General features: G+C 41.6%; 1 protein-coding gene across 1 annotated transcript in view; it reads left to right on the plus strand.

The window, feature by feature from the left end:
* Nucleotides 1–15,958, plus strand: part of LOC121147753 — a 50,111-nt gene that overhangs the window by 20,119 nt on the left and 14,034 nt on the right. The gene's annotated exons all lie outside the window — the stretch shown is intronic.

The raw sequence follows: 15,958 nt of genomic DNA on the forward strand, positions 1-15,958 counted from the left end.
CGGTCCAAAGTAGTTAGGGCAGGATAGGAGGGGGCTTCTAAGCCTTGGGGGGCTCCTGGGTGGTGAGCGGTTAGAGACTTAAATCTTTGACTTAAAGACTTTGAAACTATCAAATCTCTTGTCAGAGGTGGGGGCGGGGCGTCCTTTTCACTGCTCCAGAGGCGAGAAATTGGGCTGTTTTTAGAAAGCTTTCAGGTCCCCCCTCTGAGTTGTGCAAGGCAGGGGGTCTGGCACTCAAGAATAGGAATAATGAGGGATGAAGGGAGACGCCTTAAGCCCGCAAAGAACCCACAGTTAACTAGGTAGTTAGGAACACTGAGGTGACATGTTTTCAAAGAAAACAAGCATGTGCTTATTTGTTTGGGTGTTCTCCAATACAAAATGAAGTTCTTGCCGGAAGATTTCGAGGTAATTTCTGGTAGCAATACCTTACATACACCATGGTATAGAAGAACGCATTCTAACTGAAAATTCAGAGATGGAAATTGAGATGGATTGACGTTAATAAAAATCACCTCGATGCATGAGCCATATATTTGAAACACAAGTAAAAATTGACACTATACATCGAGCCCTAGGAAAAGCGCTAGAATACATACATTTTATACTTCCCATTGTACATCAGCTTAAGGTTACCACTTTTCATCTTTTTAAAAAGCTGGTCATTCTCTTCTAAAATTTGCCTTACTAATTTAAGGCTTGCTGCTTCGTGTTTTATCTCTAAGTAATTGCACTTTTTCCCTTTGAGAGTAACCATGAGGTAAAGTTTCTGCTCCCATTTTTACTATAATTGTATATTTATGTTTAGAGGCAGAGCGGCACTACTAGTCACTAAAAACTGCTATTCAAATATATATCTACACGAGTGTGTTGAAGATGTCAGACTTAGGCTGTGGTAGAATGTGAAGTAGTGATAGAAGTTGGGTCCAGTAGAGATTGAACAATGAAGCGCCTTTGAAACTCTGAAGGACCCCTTGATTTCCTAAGATAACACTTGTTTGACATTCACAACAAGGTCTACTACTCCTCATGTCCTCTTGGGAATTAACAGCCTAAGAGATTAGTGATGGATGAACTAGCAGCCATAGAAACCACTTCACACTGGCCATCCTCCTGTGTGGCTCCTGGAACTCTAAGATGAAGTGCTTTCATCTTACTACTGTGCTTTAGTAAGGGCAATAAGACCTGTGCTCGGACAGCATATGCAGTGAGACGTGTGCAGCCCCAAACACCAGGCTTCTGGTCCTCTCGTCACTGCATTGGTGTTGCCCAGGTTCATTCGTGCACAACTTTGATTACTGAGATTCAGCTCTCTGATAGGATGCTTGAGATCCAATCAATTCGATCAAATCTTATATCTACATAAAAATCTGAAGTCCAGAGTTCAAGCCAGAAGACAGGAACAAATAACCCATCTAATTCATTATAACTTGTACTGAGATAAATGAAACAAATTTTAAAACAGGCCAAAAAATATATTTCTGCATGTCTGTGCAGGATGCATTAGTGAGTTATCATAAATGATGACTTAAGGGTTATCTCTAAGCAATAGACAATAAATAGCAATGGACAATAAAATGCCATGCAACTCACATATAACTAAAAAATATTTTTAAAAAACATGTTACTTCTAAAAATCTCATTTAATTCAATAAAACCAAAATATTATTGCTTCAGAATATGCTCCATATTTTACTTTAATACTTTAAATTCTTTTAAACATTAAAAATCTTCAAAAGCTGAAGTTCATTTCATGCTTCTGAACATCTCCATTCAGACTAGTACATTCCAGGTCCACCTGTAGCAGTCATCGTGCCCAGGGTGGCTTAAGGGACTTACTGTCTCTTTTGAGTAGGCCCAGATGGTGTGACTTAGATGTCCACTTGTGAAAGATTACTAAATTAATTAAGAAAATTTTCTCCACTAAACACAAAGGAATTCTTTCTAGGAAAAAAAAAAAGCAACTCTAAAACTTAGGTTGATGTTGTCTAAACAGGACGTTAAGCATTTTGTGTTTAATTTTTCAGCTATCTTTCAACATGTTTTCCTGAGTAAACACATAGTCTCTTTTCTGGTAAACTCTTTTGATCTAAATTTCTTTGTGAGGTAAATTATTATTTGCAGATACATGAACATACTGCATCTTGCTTGTATAAAGTCCATTTTAAACCTTTTAAATAGTGCTCCTTGAGACTTTGCTGCTTAGATTCGCATGCAGGCTGTTAGAAACGCTAGAGGCTATTCTGGAAATCAGAAGATCCAAAACTTCGGATCTTTCAAAATGCAGTTAACTTTAAAGCAACCTGAGTTTCAATCATAGTTTTAATCACATACTGATTTAAGTTTGAACAAGCTTGGGAGCAACAAAAAGCCTGTTACGATGAGATCCAAGGTAAAATTCAGATTAAGGATGCCCAAAATTTAGGTCATCAATATAGCCACCAATGAATAGGGAGGACAGATTTAAATTATTGCAATGCAGCATTGCATTTATTCCTGTATTTGCACACATCGTGAATGTTAGATATTGGCTAATTTTATTTCATGACATTCTCTTCAAGCTCTGGAGGACAAATTAAACAGAACAGTATCAAGTTCTTAAGGGTTTTTTTTTTTTTTCAAGATTTATTTGTTTTCATTGGAAAGGCAAATTTACAGAGAAGGAGAGACAGAGAAAGAGCTTCCGTTGGCTGGCTCGCTCGCCAAATGGGCACAATGGCCACAGCCAAAACCAGGCAAAGACTTTGGGCCATCCTCCACTGCTTTCCCAGGTCATAAACAGGGAGCTGGATTGGAAATGGAGCAGCTGGGACACAAACTAGTGACCATATGGGATGCTGACCCTGCAATGCAGAGTACTAGCCAGTTGAGCTATCAAGCTGGCCTGAAGTTCTTAATGGACCTGGAGAGCAAGACAGGAATAGCAAGACAGACTCAGAGATTGTTGGTGCAGGTTAACATGCCAAGGCAAAAAGACTTCTGTTAGTTTTTAAAAGGTAGCTAACTGAATGTTAATACACCTTGATATGACCCCAACTTGGAGTGATGAATCTGGAATTATTGACACCTGATTCGTCCTAACTCATAAAAACATGACACTATCAAATAACACTCAACACTTCCATTATTTTTTAAATCTTTGGAGGAAAATGACCAACATTAGGGAATGTAAACCTTATTTCTTGCACCACATTTTGAGCAACATGAAGATTGAGACCAAAGTTGTTGCATCTTTTCGCTTTGATACACCCACACAGAATGCATTGAAGAAGCTGATTCATAACAGTAAGACATATAGCAAAAGTTTAATACATACATAGCATCATCAAAGGAACAAAGCATTGCAAAAAAAAAAAAAAGGAAAATAAAATAATGAAAATGCTTAAGTAACATTTTGTACTTGCCATTAGAATTGGGTCCCCTGAAAGAGAAAATTAGTTCATTAATAATGTCCTATTCTTTAAGCTTGCTTTCGAGTGACTTTACATTGCATCAAAAAGTCAAACCTTCCCTCAAAAAATGAGAATTTCTGCATCAGGAGAACATATGCATGTTCACACCTTTCTTGTCTGGGTCTACAGTGAAGGCAATTATAAAGTACGAGATGCAAGCACATCAGAAAATAACCCTAGTCTGAGTGCATGCATTCTTACACCACAACTATTCGGGGGGAAACATGAGCATACTGCTTTTCTACAGATTTTTATTAGATTTTTTTGTTTGAAAGTCAGCTGTCACAGAGAGAGGAGTAGAAAGCATTGCATCTGCTAGTTCAGTCTCTAAATGGCCACAGTGGCTGGAGCTGAGCTGGTTTCAAGCCTGGGGCCAGGAGCTTCCTCCATGTCTTCCAAGTGGGTGCAGGTATCCAAGCACTTGAACAGTCCTCCACTGCTTTCCCAGGCATAAACAAGGAGCTGGATCGGAAGTGGAGCAGCTGGGACACAAACCCTCACCCACATGGGATGCTGGTGCCACAAGGCAGAGGATTAACTTGCTGCACCACCATACCAGTCCTTTTGCTACAGCTTTTAAGACTTTTTTTTTTAAATTAACAGCTTAGCACTATATTATGCATTAACATTCTATACACTTTGTAAAACCTTGTTAAGTACAAAATAGCAGATAAAATTTGAAAAAAATAAATGATGGCTGGTACAATAGCTCAACTGACTCTACTTGCAAATGCCAACATCCCATATTGGCACTGGTTTATGTCCTGGCTGCTCCACTTCTAATCCAGCTCCCTGTTTGTGCCCTGGGAAAGCAGCATGGGGTGGCCCAAAGCCTTGGGATCCTATAGTAGGCATTTTAGGATGTTCTAAGATATTTGTTATCTATTCTCTCGCTCTCTCTCCTTCTTCCTCCCTCCCTTTCTATCTCTGTGTGTACATGGGTGTGTCTCTGCATCTCTCTCTCTCAATTGTTCTGCCTTTTGAATACATTTTTAAAAAACTTAAACATGAAGAAAAGGTAAGAAGGTCTAGACTCATTTGGAACACACAAGTTCCCCTGCAGGCTCAGCATAGGTGAGTGGAAAGCCAGCTGTGACACAGCAGGTTGTTTTTATACCAAACCCTTTAGTCACAAATTAAGGGGTCTTTCCCAAATTTCACTTCCTAATTTGTAAAATAAGAATTACACCTTCCCAAAGGAGTGTAGTAACGGTTAAATTAGGTGATATGCGCAGTTACTGGATCGAGTTGAGCATAGTCCCTCATCTGAGGTTTATTGATACTAGGTGCTTGTCCTATAGGACAGTCATGTTTTGGGAGTGGTCTTAAGAGAGTTATGGGTGGTCTTTAGCTTGTAAGTGTAGATGAGAATATACCACATCCCAAGGCCAGCTCATCCTTTCCAGTTATGGGTGGTTCTGTTAGCTGAGTCTGAAAGTTTCCAGGACCTAAGCATTCTTCCCAAGAAGCCTGATAAAAGTGGACCATCAGAGAGAGGTGTGTGATCGTGTACTTGTGTGTGAGTGTGTGGGGAGGGCGGGCAGACGTGCGGGGAGTGTGAGTCCTGGGGAGTGACAAGTGAACAGGCAATCCAGGATCATCACCCTCCCACTTTGCCCACCTCGCTGTGTGTTGGCACACACTCCTCGCTCCGCACTCACGCTTTAAGCTGACTGGCTTGACCTCTGGTTAACCTGCCTCCTGCCCCTGTCACTCCACCACTTTGCTGTTGACTGCTGAACTCATCTCACTCTGCTTGCCTCAAACAGAAACAACAGGGACCAAATTCTTTATCATGAGGGCCCTCTTAAGGATTTACAATGGTGGTTCAGTAAATTTCTTACTGATTTTAGCACTTAAATTTTCCTCATATTGACAACAACAACCAAAAAAAGATGGTGCTGGAACAACACCAGGGGGCAGTGTACTGACTCGGGTAACCTAAACACAAGTGCAAACTCACAAAATAGCAATGCAAACATTAAAAGGGTTTTTTTGCGTATAGTATATACACTTAAAATACGTTGTCACCTATGAACTGCATCTTCAATAACAACTCTAGTGGCTTTAGATGTAGGCTCAGCAGACACCTGCCACCACCTCACCCTACCCCTCCGAATACACTGTGCCTTGCTTTTGTTTTTGTGGACACTAGATGGCACTGTGCTTCAGGAAAGCTTATTTTGGAAGCTTTCCTGCTCTAGGTATTCGACCTCTTGCCAAACACTCAGTCTCATCATTTTAAGTAGATGGAAATAATTATCACCATTTCACAGATGATTATTCTGAGGCTCTGAGTATCCATGAGACCACCAAAAGAATTCCATAGGCAGGAAAAAATATAATAGAGGCAAATGATAGATACCGTCGTCTTGTCTAGCAGAATCACGCTGCTAATTCATTCTCTTGTCAAAATATTAATAAGCAGATTCAGTAACTCGAGCAGTGTACTGGCTTAGGAGACCAGAACTTAGGTAAGTTAGGCTCTGTCCTTTGCATAGTGCCTTGAGAAGGAACCTAGAAGGAAAGGAATGGTGTTTATGCAGAGGAGGGGAGAAAAGGAAGAGTCTGTTTTTCCTAGGAGGTGAAGGGTGCTTTAGAGGAAAATGTCTATGGTATTACATCAGCTGTTTTCATCCCGGAGGTAAAGTGCCACGGCGGGGAGTGTGGACAGTGGCTGAGCACAGGTACTCGCCTCAAATCGACTCTCGTGTGCTAGGAAGCAGTGAGGACATCCAACAGTGAGGAGAACCAGCAGTGACGGTGAGGTTACTACCAATGCTTGCCATCCTGTGTGTCCGTGAGGATAAAGATTTAAAGGAGGTTATGACTTTACACTGTGCGTAAGAGCAGCGCAACTTGATTGCAATATACATGCCCTGAAATGTACACATCCTAAACCCGAAAAAGCAAATTGCGCTAGATTGCGGGTTGAATAAAAGTGAAGCAAGAAAGATACCCTCACTTTTTTTCAACTGAAAAACAAATTAAATTGAAAACATCTGCTTGCCAACCGATAATTTTAAAGCGTGCAAGTTGAAAAGTGAACGTATGTTCTTAACGTTTGGCTCTCCCAAGATTACTAGTATTGCTGAAGAATAACATTAAATACAGATTTTCTTTGGCTTCTATCCTTTCCTACCCAAAGCAGTTACCTTGTAGCATGCTGTTTGCCGTTGAAAACACTAGATGGCGCTCCAAATTAAAACTGGCTCGGTGGGACGCGAGCCATGAAAGCAGCGGGGCGAATTGGCCTAATATTTAACTTCAGGTAGACACTGAACCCAACTGACTTCAGCACACAACGAGTCCTTTGCTGCACAGAAATGACTGTTCTTCATGGTCAATGACAGCAGTACCGGGAAGCCGTGAGCCTGAGAAAGGCTCCAAGCAGTCAGGTGCAGATCCCGGCTCCAAGAAACTTTGGAAGTCTTGCTGGTCTGAAAGAGAAACAGTTTTGCTTATGTATTTTCGTTTTTTGTTTTTTTACTGAAGAGACAGAAAACTTGCGTGGGTCAATCCACTCACTTTCCCCTACTAATGATTAACCGGGGGAAAGGGAAACTACCGTCTGGGTGCCTACGTTTGCTCTGAAAGGGAAGCATGGGGAAAGAATGGTCACTGATTTTGTCGACAGTGAAATGGAGATCAGAGGAGGGAAGGCTTAGTAACCCTCACCAGCTATGCCAACTGGGTCTTGAATGGAAGTGACAAATTAGCCATAAGGGTCTGAGACCCGCAGAGACCAAATATTATTTTATGTTTTAAAAATTATTTTAGGGCCCGGCGGCGTGGTCTAGTGGCTAAAGTCCTCGCCTTGCACGCCCGGGATCCCATATGGGTGCTGGTTCTAATCCCGACAGCTCCATTTCCCATCCAGCTCCCTGCCTGTGGCCCGGGAAAGCAGTCAAGGACAACCCAAAGCTTTTGGACCCTGCACCCGCGTGGGAGACCCAGAAGAAGTTCCTGGATCCTGGCTTCGGATTGGCGCAGCACCAGCCGTTGTGGTCACTTGGGGAATGAATCATCGGATGGAAAATCTTCCTCTCTGTCTCTCCTCCTCTCTGTATATCTGACTTTGTAATAAAATATATAAATCTTTAAAAAAATATATTTTAGAGAGACTATGTCCAGAAAAAGGCGTTGGTAAAGATGTGGTCTTTGCAACATGACTTTGACTGACATATACGCTAATCATGTGCTATGTGTAAGACAACAAGAGGAGAGACTGATATTTTTTCTCCTCCACAATGGATAATGGTGCCCATGCTGCGGAGAAGCCAGTTGAGCCACTGTCTGCAGGTAAGTGCCAGTGTGAGTCCCATGTACTCCACTGATGTTCCTGGGAGAGCAGCAGAAGCAGTTGGACCCCTAAACTCAGGTGGGAGATGCAGATGGAGGCCTAGGCTCCTGGCTTCTGTTTGGCGCTCAGTCTTGCCTGTTACAGCCATCTGCAGAGTGAACCAGAAAATGGAAAATCTATTTCTCTGCCTGTTTGTACCTTCCTCTCTCCCTGCAACTCTACCTTTCAAATAAATAAATAACTCTTAAAAATACCAATGAGGAGGGACCAGTGCAATGGCTCAACTGGCTAATCCTCCCTCCTTCTCTTACTAGGATCCACATGGGTGCCGGTTCGTGTACTGCTTGCTCCACCTCCCATCCAACATCCTGCTTGTATCCTGGAAAAGCAGTGGAGGACGGCCCAAAGCCTTGGGACAGACTCTGCACCCACGTGGGAGACCCGGAAGAAGCTCCTGGCTTTTGGCTTCAGATCAGCTTAATCCAACCATTATGGCCACTTTGGGAGTGAACCAGCAGATGGAGATCTTTTTGTCTGTATCTCTTCCTCTGTGTGTATCTGCCTTTCCAATAAAAATTAAAAAGATCTTTGAAAAAATTTTTGAATAAAATACCAATGAATAGGGGACTGGCATCATGTGCTTAGCAGGTAAATCCTGTGTCTGAAACACTGACATCCCATATGAGTTCTGGTTCATTTTCCAGCTGTTCCACTTCTGATACAGCTCCTGCTAATGGCCACGGAAAAGCAGCAGAGGATGGCCCAAGTGTTCGCATCTCTCCTACGAAGACCTCAAAAAACCCCTGGCTCCAGGCATGGCAGTTGTGGTGCTTGAGTAAACTGGTGGGTGGAAGATCTCTGTCTCTCTTTGTGACTTGATTTTCAAATAAATTAATACATCTTTTAAAAATAATAACAATGAATAATATACTCATATATGGACAAAGAGGGAATTATTTCCTTTTTATTTAGTTTATTTTTATTAATTTCATATGAATAGCAACAGGACATAAAGATGTCCCCCATCTGCTGGTTCACTCCTCGATTGCTCATGACAGAGCTAAAGCCAGAAACCTGAACCTCTGTCTGGGCCTCACATAGGTTGCAGGAACGAACTGCTTAATGAATCAGTTACCTGCTGCCTACATCCCGGGTTTGGCATTAGCAGCAAGTTGGAATTGGAGGCAGAGCTGACTTGAATTCAGGCACGCCACTGAGATGCAGCTGTTTCAGCTAGTTTTTTATTATTATTATTATTATTCTTTTTATAAATTGGAAAGGCAGATCAAATTTATGGAGAGAAGGAGAAACAGAGAGAAAGATCTTCCATCAGCTGGTTCACTCCCCAAGTGGTTACAATGACTAGAGCTGAGCTGATCTGAAGCCAGGAGCCAGGTCTGGGTCTCTCACTTAGGTGCAGGGTCCTAAGGCTTTTGGTCATCCTCTACTGCTTTCCCAGGCCACAAGCTGGGAACTGGAAGGGAAGTGGAGTAAGCAGAACACGAGTCCAGAATACCTAAGCTTGCAAATTGAGGATATATCCATGGAGCCATCATTCTGAACCCTCCAGGCAGTTTCTTACTCACTGAGCCAAATGGCCACTCCTACCATAGAGTGCCCAAGACCCATGAAACAGTTGAAGGATTGCAATAACAAAAATAGTGGTGCACTGAGCTCAGACTGTACTATCTGAACTGACACTGTAGCACATCATCAGTTCCTGTGGGAGGAAAGTGAATTCCACAGGTGTGAGGTGTGAGTTTCATGTGAGGATTGTTGCTTTAGCTGATTAAATTCCTAGGCTCTTGCAAGTCTCCAGAACTCCCAGATCTGTGCAAGCTCTGGACCTCCAGAAAGCACAATCCGTAGGCTGTCCTCGTGGCTGAATTGGCTGCACCTGCCAGGCTGCTCCTCTGAGGTGCAAGGCATCCAATTCTCTGGGTCAACATACTTTGTTCTGGGGCCGAGTGCGGGCTGAGTCTTGACTTCTTCTCCAGACCCCACAGGATGGTTCCACAACAAGCCTGCAAGAGCACGTGATTGGGAACATTCCTGGTTCTCTCCCTTCCCAGCTCCCATGGCCCTGTGCAGCCTCAGCTGTCATGGTCCTCTCGTGCCCCCTTTAACATATACAATAAATACAGTACAGTATGGGAGCTCTGAAACTGATTCAGGAGACCTGACACAGGCTCTCTGGGAGGTAGCTGACCTGAGCCAAGGTCAGATCTCTGAAAAAAGGAGGAAATGAGTAAGGGGAGGGGACCCCACCAGAGTAGAAAGTCAAAAGTGCAGGGTTGGAGAAAGAGGAAAATAATGCTGGGGTCTTGAGTTAGCCTGAGGGCAGGGCCCGGACCTAAGGCTGGCATGGGGTGAGTGAAGGGATAGGGGGCTCCAGCCTGAGGGCAGGGCCCGGACCTAGGGCTGGCATAGTGGTAGCTGAGGGAATAAGGGATCACAGAGATGCTTGTATGTGCATAATGTTTTTTGCTGTGCATGAGTAGATGAAAAGACAAGAAAAAAATGCCATTTGACCAACCAATTTCTTAGAAATATGTCATAGGTTTACACCACTTTCTGCAAAGGAAGACAGAAAGAAGTCAGGGATAAGGTGCAGCTGCCCAAGGTGACTTCTGCTAAATCAGCTTTCCTCTCTTCAGAGGATGCTAGTGAAACCCTTCTGGCCAAAAGACAGTCATCTTGGTGAGTTCTCAGTCATTCGTTTCTGGAACTTGGATAAGACCTCCCCATTTTTAAATAGCAATAATATGTTCTTCAAAATAACACATCCTGGGCCCGATGTCATAGCCTAGTGATTAAATCCTCACCCTGCATCCACTGGGATCTCATACAGGCACCAGTTTGTATCCTGGCTACTCTACTTCCCATCTACCTCCCTACTGCCTGGGAAAGCAGTGGAGGACAGCCCAAAGCCTTGGGACCCTGCACCTGAGTGGTAGACCTGAAAGAAGCTCGTGGTTCCTGATTTCAGATCAGCTCAGCTCTGGCCGTTGTGGCCAACTGGGGAGTGAAAGAGAACAGGACATCTTTCCCTCTGTTTCTCCTTTTCTCTGTATATCTGCCTTTCCAAATACATAAATCTTAAAAAAAAAAAAAAAGAAGAAGAAGATAGCACATTGTTAGGTAGAAACTGCCCAACATGAACATTACACAAGCTGTTGTTCTGCACATTTTGCTTCATGTCTGTTTCATTTTGTTTCAAATCTTGTTTAAGAGCAAGACTTGCATAATCTGAGGTTGCATTGGAGTGAAGGTCTAGGATACCATCTTGGAGCTGGAAGCCTTTCTTCACTTACAGATGAGGCCAGGACTGTAAGTAGGTTTCTCATAGATCCATACTAACAGATAAGACAGGTCAGGAGACACCAGGCAACAACTGAGAACTGGCTGAGCACCAGAGTGGTCCCTGGGTCAAACTCACGTTTTGGAAGGAGAGCAGCCAAGTGGGATGTGGATTAGGTCAGGGGCTGCAAACTCAGTCCTATACCATATCTTCCCCAAATGACATTTGTCACTCTATCCTGTGTTAAATATCTGAAGAAAAAATAGCTCTTCAGCCACATATCTGAGGTGTGGATAATATTTCCTTATTCTTTTTCACAAGTTTAAAATCTCTCAGCTCTTGTTCGACCTGGGCCCACCACTTTCCTTTGTGTATGGAGGCCATATAGGATGCATGCTACCCCGACATGGAAATCTAAACAATGTGGGCTGATTTGAATTCTGACAACCCAGAATTCACTGGGTATCATTTCCAGCACACTGTGCATTGTGAATGCTTCCTGCGTTTCTATGTTCTGGCAGCAGTAAATGAAAACATAATGGGATGGTTCCAGATGGCAGAAAGGGTTTTTTCCTCTTAAACTCAGCCCATTCCTCAGGGCTGGAATTACAGCTTCCTACATGCTTTGTTCCTTACCTTCGGTCCATCTGCCTTCAGACTCCTATGAGAAAAAAAAAAAATTTTTAATTTTATGGTACAATTCCATAGGCTTTGGGGTTTCTGCACCTTCCCCCAAATTCCTACCCCCCACTGATTTTCCCCATATTATCACAATAGCATAATCCTTCATAAGCAGTCATAAGTCTATCAGTTTGTTATTTTTTTCACATTTAATTATTATTGGTATCATTTTACGATACAGTTTCATATTCCCTTATCCCTCCCCAATTCCCTCCCCCCCCCAGTTCCTTTATATCATTACTAACATATACTTCTTCATACTCAGTCATATGTTCATCATTGCGGGCATGGACAATGGCAGAGTCCAGAATCCTATTGTCAAAATATAATATAAACAGTTTCACTATAAGTCTATCTTTGTCTGGAAACAGAGGTGCCGACCACACTGCATCCTCACATCTGGTTGTTAGTCTCCATTACATAACTACTGTACATTCCCTTAAATGAAAAGTCATGATACAAAATCAACAATAAAAAGAAAAATAGAAATTTACAATGCCATGAAGTGTTTATTGTCTGGAGGAGACACACTCCAACAAAGATCAGCGGAAACTATATCACATGGGTTTTGTTGTTTTCTGTTGGTTTCATCTCTTCAAAACACTTTCTTCTGACTAAATCATTCAATGACTCGTAGATCATACAGTGGCATCATTTTCTTCAAGAAGGTTCTTGATTTTCACTTCTTCAGCTACACGTTAGACATTTAATAGCATGTTGTTTAACTTCTTGGTGTTGTTAATTTCTTTTTTCTCCTGGAAGTTGGTTTTGTTTTGTGGCTCTTCATTTAAGGGAAGGTATAGTAGTTGTGTAATGGAGACTGTCATATCAGTTTGTTATTTAAGTGTGCCTCAACATTGCTGGCATAGACAATGTCAGACAGTCCAGTATCCCATTGTCTAGATATGTCCAACAGTTTCTTCATGAGTCCATCTTTGATTTGGAAGTAGGGATACATATTGCATTGTATCTTCACATATACACCATCACTATTCATTCCCATAAATGAGAAGCCATGAAACAAAGTCAACAACAGGTATGAAGTTAAAACAAAGATTTACAGCATCATGGAGTCCAAAAAATGCACCACTGAATAACTAACACAAGGGTGAAGAAAATACAAAAACCTGTTGGGTAAAATGATGCCAGTGTGTGATCTATGAGCCAGCGATGAATTCAACAAGAGAAAAGAAACTATTTGAAATAAATGAAAATGAAAACAAAAACATCAAAATATATGGGATGCAGTGAAGATAGTATGGAAAGGGTTATTGATCTTACAATTTGCATGATGGCTGCCTTATATCAGAAAGAACATATGGTATTTATCCTTTTGGGATTGACTTACTTCACTGAGCATAATGGTCTCTAGTTGCGACATCTAGTTGCAAATGGTATAATTTCATTCTTTTTAATGGCTGAGTATTATTCCATGGAGTAGATGTAAGACAGTTTCTTTAGCCACTCCTGTTTGAATGGGCATCTGGATTGCTTCCATGTCTTTGCTATTGTAAATTGTGCTTCTGTAAATACAGAATTACAGATCCCCTTCTCATATGCAGTTTTCATTTCCTTTGGATGTATTCCTAGGAGTGGAATAGCTGGGTCATATGGCAGGTTTCTTTGTAATTCTCTGGGTACTCTCCATACTGATTTCTACAGTGGTTTTGCTATCCTGAACTTCTACCAGCAGTGAAGGAGGGTACCTTTCTCCCCACATCCATGCCAGCAGGTGTTGTTAGTAGAGTTTTGAATGAAGGCTAACTTCCCTGGAGTTAGGTGGAACCTTAGCGTGGTTTTCGTTTGTACCTCCCTGATGGCTAGGGAGCCAGAGCACCTTTTCCATTAGCCATTTGAATCTGTTCTTTTGAAAAATGTCAGTTCATTTTTTTTTTTTTACCTCCTATGAGAAATTTTTTAACGTGCATGTATCATGGGCAATTTTCAGATTGTATCTGGCTTTGTTTCTCTGTAGGATTTGGCATCAGTAACCAGTCCAGTCCATGGCTTCCAGAATGTGGTTGATCACTGTTTAAATTTACATATCAACTTTCTCATCCTCCTCCTACCTATTAAATGTTGGCATTATTGTCTAACTTTGGCTATATTTTTAATCGCATTTTTTGAAAAGCTGTGTTTTGAATGAAAATCTTAAAACATATATAAAAATACAGAGACTATTGAGCCTAAAATTCACATGAAATTCAACAGACCCAGAGAAAACAAAGCAATGTGGAAAAAAAAAAAAGAAATTTGAAGAATTTGCACTTCTTGGCTTCAATTTCACTTAAAAAAAAAAACCTACAATAATCAGTACAGCATCATCTTGACATAGATAGGAAAACAACTCCATGACTAGAATTGAGAGTAAAAATAAATAAATAAACTCTCACATTACAATCCACTGTTTTTTAGCAGGGGTGCCAAAAATTTAATAATAGTCTTCTCATCAAATGGTGTTGACACATCTGAATGTCCACAAAAAAGGGTGAAATTGGATCCCTGATGCACACATGTGTGAGTGCTGTCAGCGGCTGTGGAAGGAAGAAAGTCAAGTCCAAAGGCTTGAGACGCAAGTGCAGAAGCTAGTCAGTCAGTCTTTGCTGTGGCCTGACCTTGTCAGAGTGCACACCGAGGCTGAGTTCTTCAGTGCAGCAGTGTCAGGAGGATCAGCCTTTGGGTGACAAGTGGATCATGTGGGCACCATTCTTGTAGGTCGATGGATGACTAGAGTTCACTTCATCGTTACCAAAATTCCAAAAAGAACATGATTTTGCCAACCAACCAAAGCCAGGCTGTGAGCAGTTCAGATCAGCCACGGGTCTGGACACGCTCTGAACCTTTTAACCCTAACTTTAGTCTGTAAGAACTTTAACCTGTAATCGCTCAGAGAGCCGAGGAATTCTGCAATGATTTCCTGGCTCTTTATTCTGTGATTTGCAATAAATCAATACCTACTTTACCCCACTACCTGATATCAATGGCTGGCTCCCCCCCTGTCGGACGAGTACACACAGTTTGACGGGGGCTGGTTCTATAGGAATTCTTCCATCTGGGGGTGGGATGTTGTTGTTGTTGTTTTTAAGAACTTCACTTGGACACTCTCAGGGATCCATCTAGAAGTAACAGTTCATCTGCTATTTGGGTATCTTAGCCTAGACAAGTTGGCATATAAAATTAAATAAATCCATATAATTAACTATAATATATACACAGAAATTAACCCCAAATTTATCAAAGATCTAATTGTAAATATTGAAACACTGAAACTCTTAAAAGAGGCCAGGTAAAAACTGTTGTGATCTTGGACTTGACAATGAACTTTTAGATTTGACATTAAAAGCTTAAGAAAAAAAGAATCAGATTTTATCAAAGTTAAAAATTTCTGTGTTTTAAATCACAGCACCCAGAAAGCAAAAAGACATTCTGAATTGGAGAAAATATTTGAAAATAATATATTGTGTATGACATATGTCTAGATTATGTACATAATAAATATTTCAATGCTAAATAAAATAGTAATAAGAAAACAATAATAAAAGACAAATGGCCCAAGTTTTAAAAACGAGTAAAGTGCTTGTGACATGATTGGGTAAGGTGCTATTTGGGATGCTGGCATCCTATATCTATTTCAGTGCCTGGCTGCTACAATTCTAATTACTCCATTTTCGATCCAGCTCCCTGTCAATGCACCTGGTAGGCAGCAGATGTGTGCCCAAACATTTGTGACACCCGTGTGGGAGATTGTAATGGAATGCCTGGCTCCTGGCTTTGTCCTAACCCATCACTGACTATTACAGCGATTGGGAGCTTGACTAGTAGATGGAAGATATCTCGATCACACTGTCACGGTGTCCTCTAAATAGATACTTAAAACCAAAATTTAAAATGAGGGGTTAGTACACTAATCCTCTGATTGCAACATTACCATCCTGTAAATCCTGATTGCTCCATTTCTGATCCAGCTCTGTGGCTGATGGCCTGGAAAGCACTGGTGAATGACTCAAGTTCTTGTGTCCCTGTATCCATGTGGGAGACTGAAAGAAGCACCTGCCTCCCAGGTGTGAACCAGCTTAGCTGTGGTCATTGTGGCCACTTGGCGAGTGAACTAGCAGATGGAAGACCTCTCCCTCTCTCTCTCCTTCTCTCAGTAAATCTGCTTTTCAAATAGAAATGAATTAGTACATCTCTTTCTAAAATTAAAAAAAAATGAGTGAAGAA

Source organism: Ochotona curzoniae, unplaced genomic scaffold (genome assembly GCF_017591425.1).
Source record: "Ochotona curzoniae isolate NIBS_2020 unplaced genomic scaffold, NIBS_Ocur_1.0 scaffold_461, whole genome shotgun sequence".
Taxonomy (NCBI): domain Eukaryota; kingdom Metazoa; phylum Chordata; class Mammalia; order Lagomorpha; family Ochotonidae; genus Ochotona; species Ochotona curzoniae.